Source organism: Marmota flaviventris, chromosome 3, assembly GCF_047511675.1.
Source record: "Marmota flaviventris isolate mMarFla1 chromosome 3, mMarFla1.hap1, whole genome shotgun sequence".
NCBI classification, from domain to species: domain Eukaryota; kingdom Metazoa; phylum Chordata; class Mammalia; order Rodentia; family Sciuridae; genus Marmota; species Marmota flaviventris.
The window spans coordinates 129,045,088-129,065,771 of NC_092500.1; the positions used below are offsets into that span (position 1 = coordinate 129,045,088).

The window sequence follows — 20,684 nt, forward strand, 5'->3', positions numbered from 1 at the left end:
AATGGGTTCTGGATCTAGATCAAGTCTGGGGATTGTTTGAAGTGCCATGATCCTGTTTTTATCATATAGCCTAGACTTTTGTTCACTTGACCTATACCATGTCTATCTTGATCAAGTAAGAAGTTAGTGGTATTCCTATTTATTTTACATCTTAGAGAACTGTGATGAAATTCCCAATGCCATAGGTCTGGAGGTCAGACTATTCTGATGGCTATTTGACTCTGCTTTTGTTTTTTCCCCAAGTACTTGGATATTATAACACTGAGCTACACTCTCACCCTTTTAAATTTCATACAGGGTCTTACTAAATTTCCCAGTCTGGCCTTGAAATTGTGATCCTCCTGCTTCAAACTCCTGAGTGTCTGGGATTACAGGTAGGCACCACTGCACTGGCTTGATTCTGCTGTTCCTTATATTAATCAGACTGCTATGTGTTGAATGTTTGTAACCTCTCAAAATTTACATGTTAAAACCCAATTCCCAGTGTGGTGCTATTTGGAGGTGGGGCCTTTGGGAAGTACTTAGGTCATGAGGATGGATCCCCCATGAATGGGATAAATGTCCTTTTTGTTTTGGATAGTGGGGATTGAACCCAGGGGCACTCAACCACTGAGCCACATCCCCAGCCCTTTTTTAAATATTTTATTTAGAGACAGGGTCTCACTGAGTTGCTTAGTACCTCGCTTTTGCTGAGTCTGTCTTTGAACTCTCAATCCTCCTGCCTCAGCCTCCTGAGCCACTGGGATACAGGTGAGCACCCCCATGACTGGCCTGGATTAGAGTCCTTCTAAGAAGAGACACAAGGCCTGGCTTCAAAAGGTCATTGCTTCAATTTCAACAGTCTGGATAATCTCTGCCCATAGTCATGGTTATGGGGCTCCCTGGAGCCCTGGGGTGCTGACCTCTACTCAGCATGGGTATGGGACAGGACCATTGTTCTAATGGATGTGAAAGGTGATATTTCTGTCCCTGTGGGTCTGCTCTGGAAAGTGGGATTGCTGCCCTAGTGGGATTGGAAAGTGGAGCAAGTCAAGAGGATTATTCTTAAATATCAAGAATAGTATGCTAGCTTCCTTATTTTGTGATTTTGTCATTTTAGTTTTCCATAATTATTTTATTCTTCTCCTTTTTGCTAAACTTATTTAAAGATTTTTAATTAAGTAGCAATACTAATAATTTTTAACCTTTGCTGCCACCATGTGGTTGCCTTTCATTATTGCACATTAAGAAAAGTGTCAGAGCTGCTATCAGAACAGGGATAAAGGTAGGGGGTACATATTAAAAATTTTAAAAAAAATAATAATGCAAAATATCTGAGGAATGAATCTAGAATATGTTATATGTATCTCTTTTTTCATATGTTATCTGAAATCCCACTAGTCAACATCTTACTTTAAAAAAAAAACAATATTTATTTTTTAGTTGTAGTTGGACACAATACCTTTATGTTATATATTTATTTTTATATGTTGCTGAGGATTGAACCCAGGGCCTCACACATGCCAGGCAAGCGCTCTACTGCTAAGCCACAACCCCAGCTCACATCTTACCTTTTTTAGTAGTCTCCATTCTTTATCAAATCAAAATGTGTAATTACTGACTTGTTGCCTACTGTTAATTATGTTTTTTTTAATGGATTTCAGAAAAAATTACATAGGAAGATGAACCTGTTATCTATAGTAGCTCCAAATCATCAAAATCTGTTAGCAGACTTTCATTTTGGTCTAGAACTTGTTATATTGGAGTAAAGCACTTTGACTTTCCCTAAATGAAAAATAGAAAAAAAAAAACAGTTTTAAAAAGTAGGATATGCTTATAACCCATTTTCCAGCCAAAATTTTCATGAGAAATAAAACTATTGTCCTTTCCACCTGTTTCCCCCACTATAACTTACTTTTTCTACTTGTTACTATCCCCAAACAAATCTCAATATGCCACTGTCAAGTTTTTAAAAAATTCCATTGACTTCCAATTACTTATAGGATAAAATGCAGACTTTTAAAAAAGACCTTTAATAAATCATTCTCAACTAATCTAAGCTCACTTTTGATACTAATATAGATAAATACCATCATCATGTGTTAATCAGCTTTCTGTTACTGCAACAAATTCCTGAGATAACCAGTTTATAAAGAGGAAGGGTTGATTTTGGCTCACAATTTTATAGGTTTTAGTCCATGTTCAATTGGCCTGTATTGATTGACCTCTGACTTTTGTTGTTCTGACATTTTTTTGTCTAATTGCAATGAAAAGATACAATTCACGCCTAGGACAGAAAGTGGAAACAGATCACATTTGCTTTGGGACTGTGGTGAGGGAACATATCATGGCAGCAGTGTGTTGTAAAACAGAATGCTCACCTCGTGGCTGTGAAGTGAAAAAGAGTGGGAGAAGAAGGGCCCACTACCTCTTTTAAAGAGACACCTCCAATGGGTGGAATACCACCCACTAGGCCCCACCATCTCCCATGTTGGGGACTAAGCCTTGAATACATAGACCTTTTGGGGGGCATTTCAGATCCAAAATATAGCAATATATTTTAACATTTAACCTTGTGTAATTAATTAAATACACATAGAAAAATTAATGAGCAAAAATAATTTTAAGAAAATTCTAATAAAGAAAAGTATTGGATAGTTCTATTGGTGTTAAATATACTGTAAAGTAATAATAACTTAAATAGGATAATTTAATACATGAATAAGCATGCTAATAAATGGAACATATTAGAAAGCAATAAATCATACATCAAGGAACTTAATACATGATGTAGGCAGCATTTCAAAATAGTTCAGAAACACTGTGTTATTCAATAAATGATATAGTGACAAGTAAATAGTCATTGATAGAAAGGTCAAGTTGGATCCTATATCACATTTTTATGCTACTGACAATTTGTATGACTTTGGGTTATCAATTCCATGTGCGACAAAGTCTAGTCTAGTGGGAAAGGGATAAGAAAGTTATAGAAGCAAGGTTTCTGAAGGTACAAGAAACTGTAGAAAAAAAAAAAGAAAGAGATAAAGTTTCACTTAACTCTTATTAAAAAAAAAAAACAAACACAAAAACCCAGTAACACTAAATGTCTACCATCTGCTAGGCACCGTTCTTAGCATTTTGTTGGTGTTATGTAATCAAATTTTTAATTAAAAAAAAAAAAAGAGGCTTTGAAAAAGTATGCAATCTCTCCAAGCTCCAAGTGATTCAGGAGGCAAGAAATGAACCTGGGCATTTTGGCTCCAGAGTCTGCACCCTTCACTACTTCCCTGTACGACTTCACTATGGGGACGGGGAAAGTTGTCTCTTCTTTTGAGATTTCAGATTTCAGAGGAGCCTATATGCAAAAAGAGAGATTTGTTTGCAGAAAGAAAAATGGATGTGGGATCAGAGAAAAGAGAAAATAGGGCAGAGGAAGGAAGCAGGAAAGACATCTCAGAGACCCTGGGTGAGTTTATGACAGGGATCTACTGTAATCATGTAGAGCCACTGAGGCATGTGGGAATGGTAGACTATGACCAGTACTACTCAAGATTTGAATATGCCTTTTCCCCAAATCAGACTACAGTGAGGGAAGATGTGTTAATCAGCTTTCTGATATTGTGGAAAAATACTTGGGATAATCAACTTCAAAAGATTAACTGTTTATTTTGGTTCACAGTTGTGTGGTTTTGGTCCACAGTTGGTTGGCCCATTGCTTTGGGGCCTTTGGCAAGGCAACACATCCTGGTGGGAGTAAGGGAAAAGAAGAAATGCAAGTAAATGATCAAATGCTGTTAGCATTGTATTTGATGGGGGAAATCCTATTGATTGACCTCTGACTTTTGTTGTTCTGACATTTTTTGTCTAATTGCAATGAAAAGATACAATTCAGGCCTAGGACAGAAAGTGGAAACAGATCTCATTGTAGGCCCATGATAAGAGAGTTAGATAAGGTTGAATGTTAGTGTTTAGTTTAAGTGAAATATAAAATCTATCAATTGGGGGCTGGCGTTGTAGCTCACTGGTAGAGTGCTCGCTTAGCATGCATGAGGCACTAGGTTCAATCCTCAGCACCACATAAAAATAAAATAAAGATATTGTATCCACCTAAAACTAAAAAATAAATATTAAAAAAACCTATCAGTTGATTTCAGAGTTGTAATAGAAATAGTAACATATGAAAGCTGTCATTATGGATGATAGTTCTTTTCCTATGGCTCTTAGTAGTTTTTACTGATTCTGATAGGTATTCATGTATCATATAATAAAAGTAAACATGTCAACCACATTTGTTTCTGTTAAGGGAGATTGAAATACCTGAACTCTCTTGTGATTTTACTTTTATTGATTTTTGTTCTCTGTATAATAAGATTTCAGGGAAGGCTTGGGTATAAAAGGAGCATTTATTTCCTAGTGCATAAGCTTGCATAGAAATCTCAGCTTTTCAAAGAGTAGTAGATCAAAATGGAAGATTGTTTTTCAGGAGTCAATATTCTTGTCCTTTTCCATCCAGGGAAGTGGGTGGGGAGAAATATCACAACATATATTTTCACCTTCTTTCACAGTGTCCTCAAATGAGTTCAGTATTTCTTTGCTCTTGTCATAGTTACCTGCCAAGGCAAATGCATAGGCCAGCAGTGCCTTGGTGTAGACATGGCTGCCACGGGACCCTTCCTCTGTTAGTGCCCAGGCTGACTTCAGGCAGATCAGTCATTGCGGACAACAGAGTGCTGTGAAGGGAGAACAATGTTATTCTGAGTTATGTGAAAAGAGCAGGTACTGAAATAAAAGAGATTATAGGAAGGTGATACCAGTGCTTTTCAAATCAATCAGTCAATCAATCAATCAATCAATCAATCTCTCTACTTATCTATCATCTATCATCTATCTCCATCCATGCAGTCTCTCTTTAACCACCATTTTAGAAATCAGTCCTTTTTTTGGTACTGGGGATTGAACTCAAGGGTGCTTTACTACTTAGCTATATCCTCAGCCCTTTTTTATTTTTTATTTTGAGACATGGTCTCACTAAGTTGCTTAGGTTCTTGCTATATTGCTGAGGCTGGCTTCAAACTTGTGGTCCTCCTGTCTCAGCCTCCTGAGTCACTGGGATTATAGGTACATACCACTGTTCCCACAAGAAATCATTCCTTTTTGTTTGTTTGTTTATTTAGTTTTTTTATGTGATGCTGGGGATCGAACCCAGTGTCTCATGCATGCTAGGCAAGCTGTCTACCACTGAGCCACAACTCCAGCCTTTTTTTTTTTTTAAGTGCTTATATTAGTACATTGTAGTGACATGTAATAGTGGGATTTATTTTGATAAATCATACATGTATGAACTTTAATTTGCTCCATTTCATTCCTTAGTACTTCTCTCTCCTCCTCTTCACCCTCCTTTTCTTCATCTTTTTCTACTGATCTTCCTTCTATTTATCTATTTATTTTCAGTTGGTGCTTTATTGATATACATAAAGGTGAAATTCACGGTGGTATACCTGTACATGTACACAGTGTAATTTTGTCAAATTCATCCCACATTTCCTCCCCTTTCTGATTCATCTTATCCCCTCCTCACTCTCCTTCTTCTACTTCACTGGTATTCCCTCTATCCTTGTGATATCTGTCCCTCTTCCTTTTCCCTCTGACTTTGCTCTAGCTTTCACATAGGAGAGAAAACATTTGACTTCTCATTTGCTGAGTCTGGCTTATTTCACTTAGCATGATGCTCCTCATTTCCATTCATTTATCAGAAAATGCCAAAATTTCATCTTTCTTTTTGGCTGTATATACCATATTTTCTTTATCCATTAATCTATTGAAAGGCACTTGGGATGGTTTTATAACTTGGCTATTATGAGGTGCACTGCTATGAATATTCATGTATCTGTATCCCCATAGTATGCTGGAAATCACTCCTTTTAAAAAATTATTTTTTTTAAAATATAAGCTGATAAGAACAGAGTTAGAGGACATTTGTTTTGGGTTAGTTTTGGAACACATGCACATTTTTATTGGACAGATCCTTTTTTCTTTTCTTTCTTTTTGATGCTAGGAATTAAACCTCATGCATTGCTAGGCAAGACACTCTACCACTGAGATACAATCCCCAACCCAAGTGCCCCTTCCTGATGGAATTTAGAAAATGCAGAAAGTTATTTGGCATGTGGAGGAGTGGTGTAGCCACAGGTCAAAAGATTTCATAGTAGTCTGGGAAGATGGAGAAGTAATATTGTACATACAGTGACTGGGAGTGAAATCTCCAGAAGGGCAGTGGTGATATAGGCAGAGAGGGTGACTTCATCTTTTATACCACTCTGTAAATATAAAACAGAGAAAGAGATTAATTCCACTTTAGGAAACACTTTAAGATGTTTTTGTCTTCTCATGGCCAATCTTTACACTTCTATGATTCTTTGGAAGTTCTTCTTAACTACATCCTCATTGTATAAAGTATATTATCAACCTAGGTTCCATTTCTTTCTCTTCAATAGTATGTGGATTTATTTTCCTACCTGTTGTCCTTGCATATTTTTCAGTCTTTTTATTTTGGAATTCTTTTCTCCCTTCTTCTTATGTATCTTCATTCTTAGAAAAATTATCAAGGGTTAGTGAATCATTGTGTTTGTGACTAGCTCACAGAAGAAATCACCTTCATAGCATTGTTGAATAGTGATCCAGAGCTCTTGAAACAGCCATTGTTCTCACCAAGCCCAGGTGAGGGCTTGGGTAATGTGCATTTCATTGATAAAGATGAAGTCTTAAGCTTGGGCAAGAGTCTTGAGCACAAAAACTGTAAGCCTGATGAAAGACCAAAAATGGGGTGATAAAGATATTTGTTTTCTTGGAGCATATTCATATGCCCAGGCTTCATGAGGGTCCTCTCAACACTTCTGAGTCAGTATGAGGAATTCTGAGTACTTAGAATTGGGGGATTGCCCTCTGATACTCCAAAGCCTTTGGGATGTACCTACCATTAATTTACTACCAAGTGGTTTCAAGTGCTTTTCTGGTTTACTTTCTCATTGCTTCGGGGATTTAGGTTTCTTCTTTATTACTCTGGTAATTGACTAAGACACTTGTGCTCTCATGGTAGGGTTTCTCCCTTTTACTGATTTTCTTTTACAGATGAGAAAGTTCATCTGTTTGGACACTTGTTATATCTACTAACCTCGTGTCTGTGTTTTTGTCTCAAAATACTAAATTCTTCCCCTTTCCCTCTTCTACTAATCTCATTTTCATTTATTATCTATTGTTTGTGTGTTTTATCTCAGAAGAATATTGTGTTATTAAATTCAAGGAAATAATAGATTATATATAAAAATATATAAAATATATAAAAAATATAAAATTACATATTAATATATCAATATATATCTGTATATATCTATATCTATATATCTCTATCTATCTATCTATATATATATAGAGAGAGAGGTATATATATTTTCTAGTCTTAGTTTCTAGCACCTCTGGATTCTGGGGAAAATAACTTTAAGTACCTAAAATTTTTATTTATGAAGAATCTTTGAAAAAAAATTTGGGAGTCAATGCAGATAAACCTTGAAGTAATCTTAGTTATGCAAATTATTATGTAACCTAGGGACATTTATTTAATAGTCCTAGATATCAGTTTCTGCTTCTATAAAATGAGGTTCTTAATATCTAGATTACAGGGTTGCCTTGAAGAACAAAGGTTGTAGAAAGTCTGGCACACAACGCCTTTTTTTTTTTTTTAACCAAATATTGCCTTGATTCTTGCCATTTTGATCTCCAAAGGTGCTGTAGGAGCCATCTTGATGTTTGTATTTTAACTATTTTTTTTTAAAGAGAGAGAGAGAGAGAGAGAGAGAATTTTTAATATTTATTTTTTAGTTTTCGGCGGACACAACATCTTTGTTTGTATGTGGTGCTGAGGATCGAACCCGGGCCACACGCATGCCAGGCAAGCGCGCTACCGCTTGAGCCACATCCCCAGCCCCTTTAGCTATTTCTGATAACCTGGAACAGAAGGTTTTTAGATGTTTAATGAAGTATCAATGATACATCAGAATAAGACGGATCCCTGTATGTACAGGTTGATGATTGAGAAGCCAGACAGAGCCACTGATGTACCCCGGCTGCTTCTGCATGCAAGACCCTCCAAAAGAGTCATCACCATGCTACTGAGAGGTCTTTCCCACTGAAAAGTAATTTTATTTGTGGAAAGAACATTTATAACAGCAAAGTAAACTTTCTGTCTCTTACTTACCAACACTGAGATAACCTATGGCTTTAGATTTGATCTCCTGGGTCAGCTGTTGGGTTTCATTGAGATATTTCAGTACATACATGTTAGGAGCAAAAAGGATCACGTTCTATTCTACACAATCATAGGGCATCTGGAGAAGATTTTGTGTATTTTTTTATGGCAAAACCTAATGTCACCTGAAAATGAGAGACAAGACATCAGAACAACTATTATCTTTAAGAACAAAACAGCAATTTACTTAGAGTCACTTCTAAAATATAGTTCATGTGAAGATTTTTTTTTTTTTGGTACTGAGAATTGAACCCAGGGGTGCTCAACCATTGAAATACATCCTTATCCCTTTTAAAAATATTTTTGTTTAGAGACAGGGTCTCACTGAGTTGCTAAGTGCCTTGATACTTTGCTGAGGCCGGCTTTGAACTCTCAAACCTTCTGCCTCAGCCTCCTGAGCTGCTGGGATTACAGGCATGCACCATAGTGCCCAGCTATGTAAAGGAATTTTAATTTGAATGTAGGGTCAAATATTTTGAAACCTAAGTGTATACTAAGGACACAGAGATATTAGAAAAGCATTAAAGAGGTGAAATGGAATTAAAAAGTTCTACTTAGAAACAAACAAAATAGATGTGGCAGGCCAATGGGTTGTAGCAGTGGCCATTGTTCCAAGTCCTCCAGGAGCTGAATGAGTCACCCAAAGCAGAGAAATAGGCTCTGGCTGAATCTTTCACTACTTTTTTTATTTAAAATTTTATTTTTTAGTTATAGGTGGACACAATACCTTTTTTTATTTTTTTAAATTTTCTATGTGGTGCCGAGGATCAAACCCACTGCCTCATGCTAGCTAGATGAGTGCTCTACCACTGAGTCATAACCCCAGCCCTATCTTTCACTACTTTTGGTGGGAGCTTCAGGGACAATTTTTCAGATATTCTGGTACCTTGATAAACAAACAAATCAAATACATAAATGATTATGTGTAATGTCTATTTCCTAAGGCCAATTGTTTTATAAATGCACCTTTATTTTTTTTTTCTATTTTTTTAAAATTTATATATGACAGCAGAATGTATTACAATTCTTATTATACATATAGAGCACAAATTTTCATATCTCTGATTATATACAAAGTATATTTACACCAATTCGTGTCTTCATACATGTATTTTGTATAATAATGATCATGACTTTCCACCATCATTTATAACCCATGCCCCCTCTCTTTCCCTCCAACCCCTCTGCCCTATCTGGAGTCCATCTATTCCTCCCATGCTCTTGCTCCCTATTCCACTATGAATCAGCCTCCTTATATCAGAGAAAACCTTAGGCATTTGTTTTTTTGGGATTGGCTAACTTCACTTAACGTTGTCTTCTCTAACTCCATCCATTTACCTGCAAAAGCCATGATTTTATTCTCTTTTAATGCTGAATAATATTCCATTGTGTATATATATGCCACATTTTTTTATCCATTCATCTATTGAAGGGCATCTAGGTTGGTTCCACAGTTTAGCTATTGTGAATTGTGCTACTGTAAACATTGATGTGGCTGTGTCCCTGTAGTATGCTGTTTTTAAATTCTTTGGGTAGAGACTGAGGAGAGGGATAGTTGGGTCAAATGGTGGTTCCATTCCCAGTTTTCCAATAAATCTCCATACTGTTTTCCATAATGGCTGTACAGTCCCACCAGCAGTGTTATGAGTGTACCTTTTCCCCCACATCCTCGCCAACACTTATTGTTTTGTGTATGTATAATAGCTGCCATTCTGACTGGCGTGAGATGAAATCTTAGAGTGGTTTTGATTTGCATTTCTCTATTGCTAGTGATGATGAACATTTTTTCATATATTTGTTGATTGATTGTATATCATCTTCTGAGAAGTATCTGTGCAGGTCCTTGGCCCATTTGTTGATTGGGTTATTTGTTTTTTTGGTGCTTAGCTTTTTTGAGTTCTTTATATACCCTAGAGATTAGTGCTCTATCTGATGTGTGAGGGGTAAAGATTTGCTCCCAAGATGTAGGCTCTCTCTTCACCTCACAGATTGTTTCATTTGTTGAGAAGAAACTTTTTAGTTTGAATCCATCCCATTTATTGATTCTTGATTTTAATTCTTACACTAAAGGAGTCTCATTAAGGAAGTTGATGCCTAACTGACATGATGGAGATTTGGGTCTACTTTTTCTTCTAATAGATGCAGTGTATCTGGTTTAATTCCTAGGTCCTTGATCCACTTTGAGTTGAGTTTTGTGCATGGTGAGAGATAAGGGTTTAATTTCATTTTGTTGCATATGGCTTTCTAGTTTTCCCAGCATCATTTGTTGAAGAGGCTATCTTTTCTCCAATGTACGTTTTTGGCATCTTTGTCTAATATAAGATAACTGTAATTATGTGAGTTAGTCTCTGTGTCCTCTATCCTGTACCATTGGCCTACAAGCTATTTGGGTTTCAGTACCATTCTGTTTTTGTTACTATTTCTCTGTAGTATAGTTTAAGGTCTGGTATAGTGATGCCACTTGCTTCACTCTTCTTGCTAAGAATTGCTTTAGCTATTCTGAGTCTCTTATTTTTCCACATGAATTTCATGACTGCTTTTATCAACAAATATATGAAAAAATATTCGTCTTCTGTAGCAATTAGAGAAATGCAAATCAAAACTACTCTAAGATTTCATCTAACTCCAGTCAGAATGGCAGCTATTAAGAATACAAACAACAATAAGTGTTGGCGAGGATGTGGGGAAAAAGGCACAGTCATACGTTGCTGGTGGGACTGCAAATTGATGCAGCCAATATGGAAAGCAGTATGGCGATTCCTTGGAAAACTGGGAATGGAACCACCATTTGACCCAGCTATCCCTCTCCTCGGTCTCTACCCAAAGAACTTAAAAACAGCATACTACAGGGACACAGCCACATCAATGTTTATAGCAGCACAATTTACAATAGCTAAACTGTGGAACCAACCTAGATGCCCTTCAATAGATGAAGGGATAAAGAAAATTTGGTATATGCATACAGTGGAATATTATTTAGCATTAAAAGAGAATAAAATCATGGCATTTGCAGGTAAATGGATGGAGCTGGAGAATATAATGCTAAGTGAAGTTGGCGAATTCCAAAAAAACAAATTCCGAATGTTTTCTCTGATTTAAGGATGGTGATCCATAATATGCTGCGGGTTCGGGGGATGGGAGGATTAAATGAACTCTAGATAGGGCAAAGGGGAAAATGGGAGTGAGAGGAAGAGAGAGAGCATAGGGATTGGAAAGATGGTGGAATGCAACGGTCATCATTACCCTAAGTACATGTATGAAGACACGAAGGATGTGACTCTACTTTGTGTACTACCTGAGATAAGAAAAATTGTGGTCTGTATGTGTAATATGAATTGTAATGCATTCTGCTGTAATATATAACAAGTTAAAATTAAAATAAATAAATAACAAAAAAGAAGCTCTCTCAGGTGTAATTTGATTTAAAACACTGACTTTTAGTGCATTTCTGAGTCTTTGGAGTAAGAGATATAGCAATAACATGTCTCCACAATATATTCATTTTAATGAAGAAACAACTAGTCTAATACAGTTTTATACAAGTTTAAGTGGAACTATAAAAAGAGGTACAAAGTTTTTGAGGATTTATGTTATTAAATAATATCAAAGAGGCGATGGGCTGAGATTATGGTTCAGTGATAGAGCACTTACCTTAGCATGTGGGAGGCCCTGGGTCCAATTCCCAGTACAGAAAAAAAAAAAAAAAAAAAAAAAAACCTGAAATCATGTCAGAGGCCAAACATGTCTTTTATTATGTGAATATGTCCCTCACTGTTTTGTTATAGATTTTTCTAAATGATTAATATTGCTTGATATCTGACTAAAAAATGTAGAAGAAATAAATTTATTTTTTGGTATTGCCTCTATAGCAATCTGGTTCCCTGGGTTACTGCTGTTGATTTCAGGTTAGTTGAAGTAAAAATCCCATATAGTCAACTTTTCCTTGCTCCATACTGCTACTCAAACCATTGACACACAATATAAAAGACTCACCAATGCATGCACTGGGTGCAAAGTTCTAACCACACAGACAATTCAAAACTTATCTAATAGAGAGAAAATGTCCTAGTGAGATCCAGAAATCCAGGCCTTTTGAGTAACATGCTAAGGAGCACATCTCCTCATTTCTGGAGTTGGCCCACACGGAGCTTCATACCTGACTGTCCTGGCTCATACATGGGCTTGAATGACTGGACAAAAACAAGTGCTTTCTGTGCTCTTTACCAACACTGTGGGCTTTTTCTGAATTCATGGGTTGGTCCTTTTATTTGAATAGAGTGGAATGCTTCCTCTTCAAAAGGTGACTTTACTTCAAATACAAACCAAGAAGTGAAAAATTCTGCTCCATTTGTATACAATGAATCAAGGAACTTTCTATTGTCACGTATAGCTAATTAGAACTAACAAGACATTTAAAAAATAAGGAGAAAAAAAAAAAGGTTCTTGGTAGCTGAGAACACAAAAGGTCATGAGAGCCTTCATCATGTCTCCCTCTAGAGGCCTTAGCATTTATTCTTCACCTGTCCTCCTTCTACATCACAGGAAGGTAGGTGGGGGTTCCATGAATTATTACCCAAGTAAAAGGTAGAGGATAGTAAGTCATAAAGAATTGTAATAAATAGAAACCAAATTTCTTGTGGCTCAGTAGTAGCAATGGAAACATGATCAACTTTGTAGATTAAATATCACCTTAATTAAAAAGTAAATCCAACCCTGAAAACCATGGAAGAGGAAAAAACATAATACACTAATGATGATAAGAATACGTCTTGAGGATGGGTTGCCCAAAGAAAAAAACTAGAAGTTTACTCAGGGTGTCAATTACATGTGAAACTTAAAGGCCTTATTTGTTCTGGTATTATTTCAGTTTGAACCTTCTTAATAGAAACTATTCTTTTTTTTTTTAAATATTTATTTTTTAGTTCTCGGCGGACACAACATCTTTGTTTGTATGTGGTGCTGAGGATCGAACCTGGGCCGCACGCACGCCAGGCGAGCGCGCTACCGCTTGAGCCACATCCGCAGCCCGAAACTATTCTTATTTAGAAAGTAACGCATACTTTCTCTGAATCATAGGAATATGTGAGAATTAAATAGAATATTAGCATAAACTTAAGTATGCCCTCTCTCCCATTTTTGGGTAGAAAAATCTATATTTTGTTCTTTCATCAGGGTAAATATTCTCTCTAGGTTTTTCTTTGAAAACTACTGATGTCTTTCTAGAATAATTCTCTGATACTGAAAACTAATCTCCGTGCTTCTCCATTAGGAATATGGACGTACGGTTAAAGAAAATAAAACTGGGATAGGTAGTTTGTATTCCTAGTAAAGGAGATTTCAGGTATGGACATGGGAGGAGACCAGCACCATTTACTACCTGGAAAGGAAGGCATTCAGGTCAGTCGAGGACATATTTCATTGTCCATGACTGTGGTTTCCCATCATAAGTATTACCATACTTTGTTCTTCCCCTGAGAAGGTAGGTTGACAGCACAATATTATGACTAGTGACAAGAAAATTGTCCTATTTCTTTCTTGGTACTGGCAATAATTCAGCTTAGTGATATCCCACTCAAGGTAGGTTCTAATGACGTGATAGTTTTATGTGCTTCCCTTACTAAACCTTTAGCACTCAAATTCCTGAGCTTCATTTTTTCTAAATTTAATTTTTTAAAAAGTAAAATATGAAAGGAATAATTATTTTCTGCATTAAAACATTCCAAGAAGATTATTCTCAATTGCCATATTTAATTCTTGAAAAATAACCCAATGCCCTTTTTATTTTCAGATTCTCCTCATTCCTAGATTTATAACATTAAATGTTCAGTTCAGAGTTTTATCATTAACCCAATTCACAACCGAGAAATGGTGAGTTTTTCTTCAGTGGTTATTCTCCAACCCCTTCCTAGTATCTGAGAGGTTTTGTCCCCAAGTTGTCCATAATTCAGCACATCACTGCTATCTCTGAAGTTTGCTAAATATCACCAGATTATTTTCTTTTTTTGCCTGCTTTAAAGTCAAATATTCTTGTTTTTCTGATTATAGCAAAGAGAAAATTAATGTGACAGCAAAATTCTTGATAATTTGTTTATTTTTGACACCAATAATAAGCTGTATTGGGACCTCATATTTTTCAAGGCACTTTGATCCTAACAACAGCACATATACATGATAGTGTCATTTCATGGACACAGAGACAGGCTCAATGAAGTCTGACCTGCCCAAAGTCTTACCTGCCTCAAGTTGCAGCTCTAGTCTTAACATATAATTCAATCATGAGTGTCAACAATTTAAATATTTGGTTTTAAAATTATTGTGTTTAGATGACTTCAACACAAAGAATAGCTCTTGAACACTGGAAGTTTAGGTCTCAGTAACAGACTATGAGAAAGTAGTCTTCCTAAATCAAATAATATCTAACTTTAGTCACAGTAACTAATAAGAGTTGGGAAAAGGACTATGTAGACTCATATAATATTAAATTTGGAAGGGACATTCAGGAACATGGATGGAGAAAGTAGAATGGTGGTTACCAGAGTCTGGGTGAGGAGATAGGGAATGGGGAAATGTTGGTCCACGCTTACAAAATTGAGGATGAATATGTTTGGGATATCTATTGCACAAAGAGTGACTAGAGTTAATTATAATATACCATATATTTCAAAATTGTTTAAAAGAGTAAATTTTAAATGTCTTACCACAAAAAATAATAACTAAGTGAGGTGATAACTATGTTTATTGCCTGTAGTTAATCATTCCACACTGTCCACGTGTATCAAAACATCAAATTTTACCCTACACATAATACAATGCTTATTTGTCAGTTAAAAGAAAAAAAGGGTATAGATAGAGATTTTAGGGGTGAAATGGCAATGGAATGGTGATGATTCAACAAAGAGGGGATGATATAGAAGGGCCTTGGGTAGTACTTACAGTTTTCTATGGACAGAGTCAACTGTAGGCAGGAGTGCAAGAAGAATTAGGATAAGACATGGCAGAGCATGTCTACCTTTCCCCATGGTGTTGGGAGAAAGTGCAAGAGAACAGGGAATGCGGGGTCTTCCTCCTCACAGTCTATCTGGTCCCAGAAATCTCTCAAATCTAGAGGGATTTATTTAAGACAGTGTTCTGTGGAAACAGGAAGATCCACCCAAGGCCTCCAAACAGAGTGTAGAATTCAGCAAGAATTTCCTGTAAGGGTCATTGATCTCACTGGTGGCCTCATGATAATCCAAGATAAATCCTAACAGGCTCAGGAGTGGTACCAGAGTAGCTGCTGTTGGTGGTGGTAAAGGCTGCAGGGAATGGAAATCCATATTATAGGTAGAATTTACTTCATTTGGCTTGGAGCAGGCTTTCTCAACCTCAGCACTATTGGACTAGGTAAATCTTCCCTGTGGTGCTTTTGTCCATTGATTGTAAGATGTTTAGCAGTATCTGCTTCTACCCACTAGAAACTGGTAGCATTCACCATGTAGGCATGTTCACCTTCTCCTTCCCTGACAAAATAGTTATTTAAGTGGCTATTTTTATGGCTCTTTACATAAATAGTAAAGGGGGCTGGTTGTGGATAATGGGCAGACTAATAAACTGTTTCCTGTTACATGTTGCTGTGTCTGCAGCTCCTTCATTAGAGCAGTGCCCACTAAACTCTTCTGACATTATTGTGTACAAACAAGCTGAAGAGATTTTGTGCAGCTAAAGGTGATTGTTTCTGGGGCTGAACTGATTAAGATTTGGGACACATCTTAATTCCTCAGTATGTTAATGTACTGGCTGGAAGTGCATTAGCATTTTCCTTCAAGATCAAGTGGGCTTTTCATTTTTGCAGAGATCCTATAAAAACATTCCTGAGGGGCACTGCAGGAAGGCACACGGTTACAGAGTGTGCAACAGACCCATGAGGTGGCCTCAAGAACAGCTTGAATCCCTGAGGAGACCCTGGGCCTCATCAGCTTCAGTCGCAGGGGTAGGCTGTTGCTGATCAAGCCCAAGGCCTTTGGATTCAGCATTATATTTTATGATCCTTTCTTGCAGGATGGGATAGAGTGGTCCCCGGGCAGGCAGAAGATCTACACCCTGCACGACTTGTTGTATCAGAGGGACTATGTCTCCTTGCATTGCAATCTCAAGGAACACACAGCCACCTTATCAATGACTTTACTATAAAGCAGATGAGGCAAGCGGCATTCCTTGTTAATGCAGCCCACCGTTGCCTGGCCTAGGCCCTCATGGAGGGCAAGATCTGAGAGGCAGCCCTGATCGCATGAGCTTTGTTCAGGGTCCTTTGAAAGATGCACAAAATCTCATCTGTACTTCCCACAAGGCCCGGTATAGTGAACAAGCATTACTAGAGATGAGAGGAATAGCTGCCACGGAGATCTGCAGAGCAATCACAGGTCGCATCCCAGAAAGCTTTAAGAAATTGCGTCAACAAGGAATTCTTTGTCACATCAGCTCCTTGGTCAGTAATAAACCAGCAAGCAATTCATCCTGAGCTCAATGGTGCCACATACAGGTATCAGCAGGGCATAGTAGGCATGGCTCTGGGAGGACTTCCTGCAGCCATGGAAGGGATCATCCCTGGAGGCATCCCTGTGACTCACAACCTCCCCATGGTGGCACACCCTTCCCAAGCTCCCTCTCCTAACCAGCCTACAAAACATGGGGACAATGCACAGCACCCCAGTGAGCAATAGCAGAGAATCCTGAAAGAAATCATTCAAATAAATTTGGGACCAAGTACAGTGAAAATGGATGAATTAGGAGAAAAGGAATTTGACAGTCTTTTTAACTAATCCTGGACATATGTCTCGTTGATGTTGCAAGGTTAAAAGCTACAAGAGCTAGAAAACTGAAGATGTCATCTGCTTACAGAAACGCTGGAAGACTAGGGCGTGATTATTAATTGCCATCTTCTGTTATTGTGTGTTAAGCTTTTCATCTGTGCATCAAATCACAAAGAATAAATAGAGCTTTTTCCTGTATCCATTCCTTGGGCGCAGCAAGTCCTGAGCACCTTGCTCTAGAATGTTGCATCATCTTGATGTTCCAATCAAACATCAAAATAAAAAATATTATGAGGAACTCCCCAGCCACTTTCCTCAAAAAAAAAAAAAAAAATTCCCGAGGAAGAGAAATAGTAAGTGAAAGCTAATGAAAACAAAGATAGTGGTGGGGAAGGGATGCAGGGTGGGAGCCACAAGGATGGAAGAGAAAATAAAATTTCTATATCTCATTGCTTTGCCTACGAAAACTCCAACCAATCATTAGAGAGGTCTCACCAACTCCTGAAATTGTTTTTTTTAATCTCCAAATTATGCTATTATAATAATTATATTTGTTCTTCTATTCACTCATCAAATATTTATTAGGCAAGACTAAGATTGATACACTGCATTATACTTTTGGAACATATCAATGAACAATGTGGTCAATGTTTTGAATTTTACAGGACAGTGATGAAGACCATAGATACAGTTCATGTTGAATTAGAACAAAGCTTAAAAATAAAAAAATCTGTGGCAAGGAACTTAGAGCATATTGTGGGAAGACTTAAGCAATGAAGGAAAGTAATCAGGTTTGGTAGTTTGAGTGAATGACTAAAAGCAGTGAGACTTCCATTGAAGGCTTGTGTAATTATTTAGATATGTTACATGTTTTCCTGGAAGAAGAAAAGTCAATGTTACATGGTGAATTATTGGACGTTTAGGATGGAAAGGGACAAAAGAAATTAAGAATAATTTCTAGATCTTTATTTTACTTGGTTGGGTATATTGTGATGATTTTTTGTTGTTGTTGATAGGAGGGACAGCAAGGAGGTTTTTGGGTGTGTGTCTGAAATCATGAGTATTGTTTGAACATGATATGCCTGTGGATGTTTCACTGAGTAGGACCTGACAGGCTAAAACTCAGGAAAGAGATCATTGCTGGAGATAACCAATCTGGTAATAATCTTTATATTGGGAGGATTTTATCTTATGGGATGGATAAAATTCCCCACATAGAATACATAGAACAAGAACAGGACTTAGAATAGGATTCTTTTTAAATATATTTTAAGTTGTAGATTGACAAATACCTTTATTTTATTGATTTATTTTTATGTGGTGCTGAGGATCGAACCCAGTGCCTCACACGTTTGAGGCAAGCGCTCTACCACCGAGCCACAATCCCAGCCCCTAGAATAGGATTCTTAAGAAAAAAAAATATTTTAAAAAATGTAGAAGAAGCCAGAATAATAGAAGAAAAAATTCAGGACAATGTGGTATACTAAAAGTTAAAAGGAAAACAAGCATGAAAATTTTGAGAGTTATAAAGGTATTTAAAAATTGTAACACTGTAAGATTTTTTGTATTTCCTTTTTTGAGCCATCAGTTTACCTGCATTGGAGTTAGAGAAGATAATGATATGTGTATCTTGATTGTAGGATTACCTTGTAGACTCAAGGGAAGCAAGAAGTGTTTGCCTCCCCCTGCCCCATAATAATATTTCCATTATAATAATTGCTACAATCCTCAAAGGCTGATAAGGGGAATGATTACAAGTCTGCAATATACTGATATCTCCAGAAAACAGATATATTATTTTCACAAAAAGGAGACCACTATAATTTTGATGAAGACTCTACAGCTTTAGAACACTTATTTTATCACACAGATTCTCTAGTTAAGAGGAAGGGAAAAAGTGGAAGAAAGAAGGAGAGATAAATAATAAGAAGGATGGTAGAGCCAGAGACAGGAAATGCAGAATAATTTCCATCTCTTGTAATTCCCTACTTAAGCTTCGACTTCTCATAGAGGTCCTGCATCCCTATTTAAAGCTATCACTAGCCCTCATCCTCATTTCCTATCTTTCTCCCCTTATTTCCTAGAGCACCAATCCCTTTTCATATGTAATTTAATTTCCTTTTGTTTTTAATCTTTCTCTTCTATCTAGAATATCAGCCTGGTCTGTTTTATTTCCTACTGGGCCATATTGTAGTTGCTTAATAAATAAATAATTGTTATATAAATGTAGGATTGACTGACTTGAAAAAGAAAGCATTGGTTTTAGAGATTGGAGACAAAGTAAGGACTATTGGATTTGATGCCATAAAATCAATTTTATAAAGTGTTCTTTTTCCATAAAAATTAACAGTGGCCTAATTAACTATTTGCTTTCTTGCATACCACAAATTCCAATCTTGTATTTGAACACTAGCCAAATAAATTACACAAGGATACATTTAACTGCATTTTAGCCAAGTACTAACTTCTGAGGGACATTTTGCCTAGTTAAATGTCAACCACCTTCAAGGGCGGGAACTTTAGTTATTCAACATGACCAGTTTCTGTTGGTCATGAACTAGGCTATCATCTCATTAACCCTTGTTGTTAGTTTTTATTTAAAAACTAACCAGAATACACTAAATAAAAAACATAATAAATATTTCTCAAGTCATAACTCATTTAGTAAATTAGTCATAACTCTTTTAAGTTATAACTCATTTAGTAAAAGTGAATTCAATAATTTAGGAAATTTTATTGATTTCTAAAAATGTTTAAGAAATAAAATATATGGTAAAAGTTAGTGTCTGAAAATTAAAGTCTTATGTCTTTATTGCTATACCAAAAGAATTCAAGCCCTTTCCTTGCAAAATTTCTTCCTATGAGAATTTTAATGTATCTATCATTTTTTTAAGAACACATGAGTGACATCTTATAAGACTGTCCGCAGCACAGGGTCAGTTATAGAAGAATAAAACAAACCAAATTAAATCCAAGTCCAGACTTTATTTTTTAAACTATTTTTTCCCCTGACTTGTAAGACAAATTAAGCAAATTAACTCACTGAATATTTGAAATGAAAATAAATTAGTTGTGTTCACCTTTTGCCTTAAAGGATCACATAAGCTTTCTACTGGGTGATTCTTTGTTTCTTTGACCTTGCCTGGTAAAATTTGCCCTTTATGCATAGAGATAAAGAATTTTATCTAATGAAAGAAATGTTTCATAAAGAATCAAGTTAAATTCATAATCACATTTCACATGTGTGATAATAGCAACATCTGAGCCCCTAAGTGTTGCTGAAGTGGTGAACTCAACATTAAAAAAAAATGGACAAAACTAACATGAATACACAATGGATAAACATGCAGAAGATTAGACAGAAAAACATTGAAAAATTTCCATTGACCACACCTTGTTCTCCAGTTTCTCTTTCTAGAGGTGACCATTATTATTTACTAGTGTGTCTTTCCAGAAAGTTTTTTTTTCACATTCTTTTAAAAACACACAAGAAAGTGTCTTTCCAGAAAGTTTTTTTTTTCCACATTCTTTTAAGAACACACAAGAACTAACTAGCACACCTAAAAAATAGATAATTTCAGGTAATGCGAAAGTCCTTTTTGACTGAACTTTAT

At 36.4% G+C, this 20,684-nt stretch overlaps 1 pseudogene; it reads left to right on the plus strand.

Annotated features, from left to right (window-relative positions):
• Positions 1-241: 241 nt before the first annotated feature.
• LOC114079099 (C-terminal-binding protein 2-like) lies at positions 242-17,380 on the plus strand (annotated as a pseudogene).
• The last annotated feature ends 3,304 nt before the right edge of the window (positions 17,381-20,684 follow it).